Here is a 10223-nt window from a genome sequence, read left to right as displayed (position 1 = left end):
TGTGCTTATAAATGGTATTATATTTTCCATTTCAGTGTTCAGTGCAGGCAGATAGAAATATGATTCAGTTTGGCTTGCTTATCTTGTATCCTGTGACCCTGCTAAATTCACTTACTGGTTTTGGGAATTTATTTGCAGACTCCTTGAGATTATTTTATGCTAAAAGTAAGAATGGATTTATGTCTTTTTTTTCTTTTTCAATTGTCCATATTTCTTTTAATTCCTCTTCTTGCTTTATTGGAGTGCCTAGAACTTCACTATGGTGAGTAAGTGACAAGTGTGGACATCCCACCTTGTTCCTGGCCTTCGGGGAAAAGCAGGGTCTTTCTTCTTTAAGTGTAATACTAACGGTAAGTTTTTGGTAGATGCTCATTTTCAGGCTAAGGGAGTTCCTCTCTATTCTTATTTTTTCTGGAAGAGTTTAGATACTTTTTCTGTATTGATTGACATGACCTTCTTTCTTAGCTTGTTAAGATTACACTGACAGATTTTCAAATACTGAGCCAGACTTCACCACCAAATAAATTGCATTTGTTCATGATGTATGTCTTTTTATACATTTTTGAATTCTATTTATTATATTTTGTTGAGAATATTTGTACTTATTCGTGAGGATGTTTCTTTTATTATACTGTCTCTTCCTCATTTTGATAGCAGAGTAATGCCAGCTTTATAAAATGAATTGGGAAGTATTCCTTTCTTTTCTCTTTTCTTTTCTCTCTTTCCTTTTTCTCTTATGCTGAGAAAGGCTGTGTAAAATTGACATCAATTCTCCTTTAAATAGTAGAACTGGCCAGTGAAATCATCTGAGTTTGGAGATTTCTTTGTTGGAAGATCTAAAATTGTGAACTCGATCTCCTTAAATAATTACATGGCTATTCAATTGATCTTTTTTTATATTGTGTGTGTGGTGGTAGTTGTGTTTTTATGAGGAACTGACCAATTTTGTTTAAGTTGTTAAACATGTGTGTAGAATTTTTGTAGTATTCTTTATTACCTCTTGATGTCTGTAGGGTCTGTAGTGAAATAATTTAGTTATCATATCTGATACCGACATTGGCAATCTGTATCTTCTCTTTTTTTTGTTTGTCAACCTTTATTAGAGGCTTGTCAATTTTATTGATCTTTTTTACAGCCCCAACTTTTTGTTTTGTTGATTTTTCTTGTTTTTCTGTTTTAAATTTTTCTTGATTTCTTTTCTTCTCTTTATTATTTCTTTCATTCTTCTTCTTCTTCCTCTTCCTCTTCTTCTTCTTCTTTTTAATTACCAGAGAGAGACAGAGAAACAGAAAGAGAGGGAGAAAGCACTCCCCAGTGGGACATGGTCACACTGCAAATCCTTCTCCTCCATCTCTCTATCCTGTTGGAATCATGGGCATGCACACACATGTTCCTCGTGTGTTTTTCAAGTTGTCAGGGCCAGAATCTGAACCACAGTTGGCCATGAAGGATCTGGCTTTCCCAACCACTGAGCTACAGGGCCAACCCTTCCTTCATTATTCTTGCATTACGTTTATTTTTGCTCTACTTTTCCTATTTCTTTGAGGTGGTAGCTGAGATTATTGATGTGGGACTTTTTTTCAATTATACATTCATTGCTATAAATTTCCCTCTCTCAGCCCTGTTTTAGCTTTGTCTCACTCACAAATTTTGATATGTTGTGTTTTTATTTCCAGTCAGTCCAATTTTTATTTTTCCTCAGACTTCCTCTTTGACCTGTGGACTATTTAGAAGTACGTTATTTAGTTCCCAAATATTTAGAGATTTTCCTGTTATCTTCAAGGTGTTGATTTCTAGTTTAAGTCTATTGTGGTTAAAAAAAAAACAAAAAACATTTACTGTGTGACCGTATTTCTTTCAAAAAATTTTAATGGCCCAAGACATCGTTTATCTTAGTAATGCTTTGTGGGCACTTGTAAAGAATTATATATCCTGCTATTGTTAGGTAGAGCATTCTGTGAGTGTTGAGTAGATTCTGTTGGTTGATGGTATTTATTCTCTTATTATTTCTGTCATTCTTGTTGATTTTTTTTTGAAATTTTGCTGATGTGCTGTGTAGTATTATATCCATTGTTGAGAATGGTTATAAAATTCTCTAACTGTAATTATGGATTTATCTATTTTTTAATTTATACCACATTTTGGCTTAAATATTTTGCAGCTTTATTGTTTTAGTCATCCACATTGACGATTGCTGCATCTTCTTGGTGAATTGACCCCGTTACCATTGTATAATGCCTCTTTCAATTTAAATGATGAAGTCCACTTTATTTACTATTGATTGAAGCACTCCCGTGTTCTTTACTGAAAGTTGCACGATAGGGCTTTTTACATCATTTTATTTTCAGCATGACTACATCATTAAAATTGAAGTGAATTTCTAGTCAACAGCATGCAATTGGATCATGTTTTTCAACTCATTCTGCCAATCTCTTTTAGTTGGTAAATTCAGAACATTTACATTTAATGTAGCTACTGATCAGACAGAATTCAGGTTTCCATTTTAGCTTTTGTTTTTTGTATGCTTTCTATATTTTGTATCTCTGTTTTTTATTTTCCTTTATCTTTAATTTTTTTGAGTGTATCTATTTATATAACATTTTTAAGTGGTTGCTCTATACATTACACTTCATGCATAACTTATCATACTGGTATTATCATTTTACCAGTTCCAGTGTAGAAACCTTATTTTCCTTTTTGTCCCTTTAGCATATCCCATTTATTACATAATTATCTTAAATATTTACATATATTTAAAGCCACATTGGTTTATAATTTTTCTTCAAAAATATAATCTAGAAAACTCAGGAGAAAAGAGAAGTCTATTGTACTTACCCATATTTTTTCTTATCATGTTATTTGTTCCCTCCTGATAATCCAATATTTCTCCATTATCATTTTCTTTCTGTTTAGAAGAACTTTCTTTAGCTAATCTTTTAGGACAGGGCTGCTGGTGACATATTCTCTTATCTTTCTGTCATCTGAGAATGAGTGTCTTTATTTTTCCATTATTCTTTAGGATATTTTTTTCTAAGTATACAATTCTTGGTTGACAGTTCTTTCAGCACAAAAAAATTACGTGCCAGTTTCTCTAATCTTCAGAGTTGAGATGAGAAATTCACTGTCTTTCTAATTGTTTCCTTGTCCTGGGTATGGTTTTTCTCTGACTGCTTTCAATGTTTTTTTTTTTTTTGTCTTCAGTTTTCAGATATTAAATTATAATGTGTATTGACATGGAATTCTTAGACATTTTTGTATAGTGTTAGGAGGGTCTTAATCTTATTTAAGCATTCTGTTTCAGCTGGCCTTTCCTGTTATAGCTTTAGCCAGGAAGGAGAGGTGCTGTCTTGTTATTACAAAGTAGAGGTAGAAATCTAGGCTTCCTGATATCTTTTGTTACCCGACTGGCACTCAATACGGCTGGATGGGGTAGAAGAAGTTAGTGGGATTGGCTTATTGCTTTTTGGCATTGATCTAAGTCCAGAATCTTCCCTAGCAGGGAGGAAGAGGAGTTCCTCATTACTGTTGGGTTGGAGGGGGAATCCAAGCTTCCACATGACCTCCACTGTGGGGTTGGGATCTTGTTGCCAACTGGCAGGTCTGAAGGTTCTGCTTCCTACTTGTTTTTTCACGGTACATCCCTGCTGGTATGTTGGGCTAGTGTCTAAATCTGTTTGCACTATTATAACAAAATACCACAAACTGGCTAATGTATAAAAACCAAATCTATTTCTCACAGTTCTGGAGGCTGAAAGTCCAAGGCACCTGCAGCCCTGTGATGTCTGGCGAGGGCTCAGTCTCTGCTTTCTATCAAGATGGTACCTTGTTGCTATGTGCTCTGGAGAGGATGAAGGCTGTGTCCTCACACGATGGAAGGGTCAAAGGGTGAAAGAGGGCTTACCTAGTTCTCTCTAGGACTTCTCTAAGGGACTACTCTCATCCATAGGGCAAAACCCTCCACGTCTAATGAACTTTTAAAGTGCCCACCTTGGGACCAGCAGTTAGCGTAATGGCTATGTCACTGAACTCCCATGTAGTCGACCACGGTTCGAGTTCCGGACCCAGTGGCTTAAACTCACACTGGGCGCGTGTGCGTGCGTACCCAAGATTCCGAGAGGAGAATGGAGGAGAAGGGATTGCAGCGTGGCCATCCTCCGTGGGGGGGGTGGGGTGATTTCTCACTTTCTGTCTCTCTCTGTCTGGCGAGTGCACACGCCCTATAGCAAAAACCTCTAAAAAAAAAAAAAAAGAAACAAAAAGAAAAAAGAAACTACCTTTAGAAATATGGGATGTGAAGGGAAAACTACTTGAGATTTTTCTGCTGGGAAAGCTTTTTTGGGATTGTTTTATATTCTTGTCATGATGGGTGTTCTGTAAGTAATTACAGGGGATGGAGAAGACATAGAACTTAGAGCAGGGGTGCCTAATCTCACAGATAGATGGCAGATCTAAGACTTCCTCTGCACGTCTGCTGGATGGCCGTGCCAACACGGCTGCCCCCAATTAGCAGACTTCTTGGTGGGGAGGGGGGGGAGCAGTTGGACCAGAAAACTTGCCGTCAACTCCCTGCTTTCTCTTTTATCCTTTCTTGCTTTTCTTGCTTTGAAATGACCTCAGACCTGGAAAAAGAGGAAAAGTACCATCTTTTCCTGATAGAGATAACAAATATCACATTGGGTTTTATAGTATTTATACATGGGCTTCCGTAAACAAGTCGGCTGTGCTTGCTCCAGGTTCTGGGTGGACTGCATGCACCATTCTGCAGCGGTTCTCACTTTTTGGTTGCTCTTTCTCATTCTGATGTGAAAATCATGTTGAAGGGGAAATTATTTGTGCATATAATGAGTATAACTTGCATCCTAGAGGCCTTGAAATGCAGTTTACTAAATTAAATACAAAAGACAACAGTCTAAACATAGATTTCGCCATAGTCAAGATCTTCCTGTGACGGCTTAAAAAAAAAAAACCTGGAGAATTGTCACACTTCCCTTTGTTGTTCACACGCTTGTTTGGGATCCCATGGTGGCAGCTGCCAGAGGCCTGATATTTCAGCAGAAAGGGGAAGCAGAGCTGCAGGGAAATCTCTGGGGCCAAGGAGCACTCTCAATTCACTGTAACCCTTGGGCTTTCTTAAAAAGGTGGCAATGACTGTAAAATCTGGGTAGACCCCTCTTCTAGTAAAACGAATTTAAATAGATAACATGCAGATTTTGAACTCTGTTTCTTAAACGACTTGCTGTTCAAATCAACAAATCTTTATCAACAAAATGACCATGTGGCTGACACTGGACTAGGGTATTTTGGGGATGCAGAGATGAGCAAGCCCTAGTTTCTGTCTTGAACGGGGCAACAATCTAGAAGAAAAGTAAACATGCATACAAAGCACTTCTGTGCAATGCGCATGCATGAGGTTCCGTGAAGGAGTTGCCATTTGAACAGAATCTTGAAGGATTGTTCAGTGGCTATAAGCCCCAGGGATGAGCTCTGGCCAATTAAAGAAGAAAAAAAGGAGGGGGGAAATCTATTAGGAATTGTGAGGGTTATTTCTGAATTGAAGTAAAAGCGCATTATGGATTGATGTGTAAGAACTGGTGGTGTGTTTTTTTCTGAGTGTGGAGTATAAAGGCGAGTGAGCTCCAACAGTATTGGATTGGGTTGCTTCTCTCAGGCGCAAATTTCAAGGTAAGGGGGCCTGAGAGGCTGGGCTTGAATCATGGGGACTCTTCCTGGCCAATAAAATGAAGAGGGGGGGCGTTCTTCAAAGGGAGGTCATAAGCTGTAATCAAAAACCAGTGACTGAGGCCGGCAGGTGGCATGGAGTTTAAGGTGTCTGGATCCTACATGGCCGACATCATGGTTTGAGTCCTGCTCTCAGTGGCATGAAAATCATGCCAGGTACATATGTATGCATGCCCAAAATCCCGAGAGAACTCAGGAGAAGGGATTGCAGCATGGCCACACTCCCTCTGGGGTGTGTGTGTGTGTGTGTGTGTGTGTGTGTGTGTGATTTCTCATTTTTCCTCTGTCTCTTTCTCTTTGTCTTTCTCCTGTGAACACCTGTGCCTTATAGCGAATCTAAAATCCTCCCACCCTCCGTGGCTGGATCAGTCTAATAGTCCAACAGTTAAGTTAGCACTTAACTATACATAGAAAGCTGGATCCCACATAGCCAACAGTGGTTCAAATCCTAGCCCTGGTGGTTTGAGAAACACACCAGCACATGCAGATGCCCCAAATCTTGACAGGATGTTGAAACAGAGCAAGAGGGTTGGTGGCATGGCCACACCACTTCAGGGTGTTTTTTATTTTTTTCTCTCTCTGGTGAGCACATGCACCCTCTGGTAATTTAAAAATAATAATAAAAAAAGTAATGGCTCTGAGCTTGGGTGCACAAGCCACAACCAGGTGGAGGGAATAGCTGAGCAGAGATTCAGAGGCAGAAAAATAAGAAGGCTTGGATGCAGCAAAGAATCCACTCTGGTGGCAGAAGGTCTTCAGGAAGAGCACTAAGTTGTAAGAGATGAGGAAGAAGAGGCAGGATGGAACTGGACAAAGGACCTTAGCCGCCATATTTGGGAAGGGGGTGACAGAGTCAATGGCTGGAACTGAGAGGAGCTGTCAGACTTTAGAAACAAACTTGGTAGTAGAAGAAAAGATGGGTCAGGAAGGCCAAAGAGGAGGTTGCCTAGGTTACTTAAATGAAAGAGAGGAGAAAAGCTTATGATGACACGATAATTTACTTGCTGTTAAATAACAGCAACAAACGCTTTCACACATTTTATTTTTACCCAACAGAGAGGAAAGGACTCATGCTTTTGCTTCTTTTGATATTTGTACAGTACCAGAGGCTCGGGATGCTAAGCATGCTCTAAATACCGTGGTGGGTAAGGCGGAGCCGGATTCGCCCTCGGTAGTCTTCCTAGGGGTGTTTTCTCATCTGTGAGATGTTGTAGCCAGGTTCTGCTGACTCTGCCTCCCTGCACCACAGGAGGAGACCTGTCTCTTCACCACCACGTTGATGTTCTTTTGAGGCCCTGCCCTTGAATAAATAGCTCCCACGCATCTTGGCTTGTACCTGACATACTTATGTGGAAAGAATGGAGTTTTCCTTTCTTCCCATTGAGAGGGGAATTTTTCCAAAAGGAGTTTCAAACATAATCTGTGGGAGGTATTGAACACGCGCTCAGCCTCTCAGCGTGAGAACAATGACAGCACAGGAGGAGACAGGACAGGCATGTATTGGAAATGTGGAGTCAGGTTACGTGGGTTCGAATCTGCTTGGCCTCTTACTGTGACCTTGGTTAGGATACTTGACTCTAAATCTCAGTTTTCTCAATCTGTAAAATGTAGGTAATAATAGGTCTCCCTGGTAGAGCTGCTGGAAGGATTCAGTGAGATAATACATCTAGGGACCTTGGCACTCGGGGAGTGCTCAATAATGCTGCCATTCTGGGCATGGTTATAAGCATCCTTTCCAAAACATGGCGGAAAACATCTTCCAAATAGTTCTGTGACATTTGAACTTCAGTGCCACCTAGTGGCTGGGATGTTTCCGAAGGGCCTAGAAGCTGAGGTGGGCACACAGAAGTGAGAAAAGGGCTTGCTATCCTGTAGCTAAATGAACTGCTACTTACTGATGGAGAAGGTGAATCTTGAGCACAAAGGCCAGGAATATTGTGTGACTACAGTATGGGCTTGAGTTGCATTAAAAGAGCAATTTTGGCTCTACAGGTGGAAACGGAAGTCAGACTATGGGACCTGTGGTGGCTACGTTTCCTTGAACTCACCGTGTAAGGGATCTCTGTGCTTCTAGTAGGTGCAGCTCCTTGGAGGAGAAGAAGAGACTATAGTCTGACTTGCCAGAGTTGTGATTAGCAATGTGATTGTGGTGGTCATGCGGTTCGTGACGCAGCAGCTGGATGACCTTAGCAAGTTGCTTAACCTCTCTGTGTAACCCACCAGCCCACTTCACAGTATTGTTGTCCCCACTCTGGAGAAACGCTCCTGTGTGTGTTAAGATTGCTCCCTGGAGCACTGCTGACCCAAAGGCTGTCAGTAGGGGGTGTTTAAATGACAATGGCTTCACATTATGTCGCAATAAAAGAATGAGGCAAATGTGTACGTTTAGATAGGGGATTATCTTCAAGTTATGTATTGAGTCAATGTTTTAAGGGTCAGCTCCATGGCACAGTGGGTAAGCCCTGTACTTTAGGAACCAGATCCCATAGGGCTGACCATGGTTAGAATCCTGACCCCAGCAGCTTGAAAAACGTGCTGGGTGCAAGTGAGTGCATGCCCCGAATCCTGATGGAATGGAGAATGGATGAAAAAGGATGGGTGGTGTGACCAGGCCCCATTTGGGGGTGCCTTTTCTCTTCCTCCCTCTTACACACGCTCACTTTTACATGCCCACTGGTGAATACAATGAACGTGCATTCAGTGTTAGAAGCTCTCTGTGTGTCAGGCAACCATTTCCACTGGTTGAGGGGCTACAGAACATGTTTATTTATCATCTATCTAATCAATCCACCTATCTTCCTCCTCCAAATTTTGTCCACATTGCTTTTAAGTTCCTTAACATATGTATATATTTTGACCTTCTTTCACAGGAATTCAGCAAGCTCCTAAAGTCCTGTCTTCTTCAGAAAATCACCCATTTCCAATTTGTATTGGAAATGGAATAATTCTCCTAGACTAAGTCCTAAAGTAGGAATCTCTATGAAAGAGAGATGAGAGGTTTAGGGGACAGGAGAAGGTGGCTGTGTATGTTTGGGAAAAAAATATTTACTAGATTCACATGTTAAGTAATAATATAACAGAAAGCAACATAATAACATATACAAGGGTTTTCGAAAAGTTCATGGGAAATGCGTATCATGACCAGAGCTCAACAAGTTCTTCCCAGCTGGTGAATAACCCGACACAGATTTCCTAGGGACATTGCCACACAGGGGAACATACAGAAATCTAGCTGAGACAATGGAGTAAGAATTTTCAAAATGGGTTTAAAAAAAAAGAAAAGGAGGCCAAGAAAGCTAAAGGCTGGGAAATTCTGTTTAACTTGCTTCGAATGTCTCCTAAGTGAACATCACTGCAGAAATCCCCAGGAGTGGCAATGACGGGGGTGATGCGTTGGCCTTGTGTCCGGCTCTGTGCTGGGATGCTGGTCCACTCTTCCCCCAGAGGGAGTGTAGGGAGGATGAATCTGGTGCTGAGGCCACTACCCTTCCCCTGCGGTAGTCAGTAACTTTTTCTGGCCTTGGTTGACTCTCTTTCTGGGCCCTGCATTCCCACTTGGCTGCTGTTTTTTAGGTTTCCTAAATAGCAAATGCCTTCCTTGACCCTACTTGGCAGCCTGATTCGTAAATTAGTTTTCCTTCATTTAGGTGTGCTCTGCAGGCCCTAGGGGATAATTACAAGTTCAGTTTTTATAATAGTTAATATTAGTGCAGATCCTCAGGGTCAGGGTCTTTTACCAAAGTCTTGCTTCTTTTATATTTCCTTCCCAACCTCCATTGTTGAGCGGTTCTGCAAAAGAGATTTCTGTTTACATGTCGCTGGCAGGAAAAGAACAGAATATTTCCTACATTGCTTTTTTTTTGACTTTAAAAAATTTGGCTTAAAAAATGTGGTTTTGCCTCTTAAAAGAAGGCTCTTCCTTTCCATATTGTCCTATAGACTTGGCTTTACCTAACTATTATTATTTTTTAGGAGTTAAGTTAGGGAATAAAATAGCCACCCGATGACAATCAAACTGCTTTGGCATTGGCTGTTAGCTTTCATTCTCTGAAGGATAATCATTGTCTAGAATCTTGCTCCCGCTTAAGCTCTACGTAGGCTCCTTCCTTGTGTCGGCAGGCGCGCCGTAGCGATCCTGAATCTGTAACTCCCGCTTCTTGATTCTGTGATGTATATTGTGTCTTTATTCTATGAAGGCTGGGGTTTGATAGAAAATTGTACTTGAATCTACTTTTGTGGGGGGGGTGTGTGAATGTTCCGACTTCTGATGGCTTGCACAGGAAGTGTGAGGCGCAATCAGACTGTAAAACTCTGACTGGGGAGGAGATGGTCATTTCAGCTACAGACTAAGAAGATAACAGGGAGCTATTTACTCCTCAGAAAGATAAGGGAATGAGTTTGATTCCTCATTAAACGTTCCATGGTTTAAGTCTTTCAAAAAAAAAAAAAAAAAAAACCCTGGGGCCTTTCCCTTTAAGTTAACT

This window comes from Tupaia chinensis, unplaced genomic scaffold, assembly GCF_000334495.1.
Source record: "Tupaia chinensis unplaced genomic scaffold, TupChi_1.0 Scaffold000102_1, whole genome shotgun sequence".
Taxonomy (NCBI): domain Eukaryota; kingdom Metazoa; phylum Chordata; class Mammalia; order Scandentia; family Tupaiidae; genus Tupaia; species Tupaia belangeri.
Note: the sequence above shows the minus strand (reverse complement) of the source record.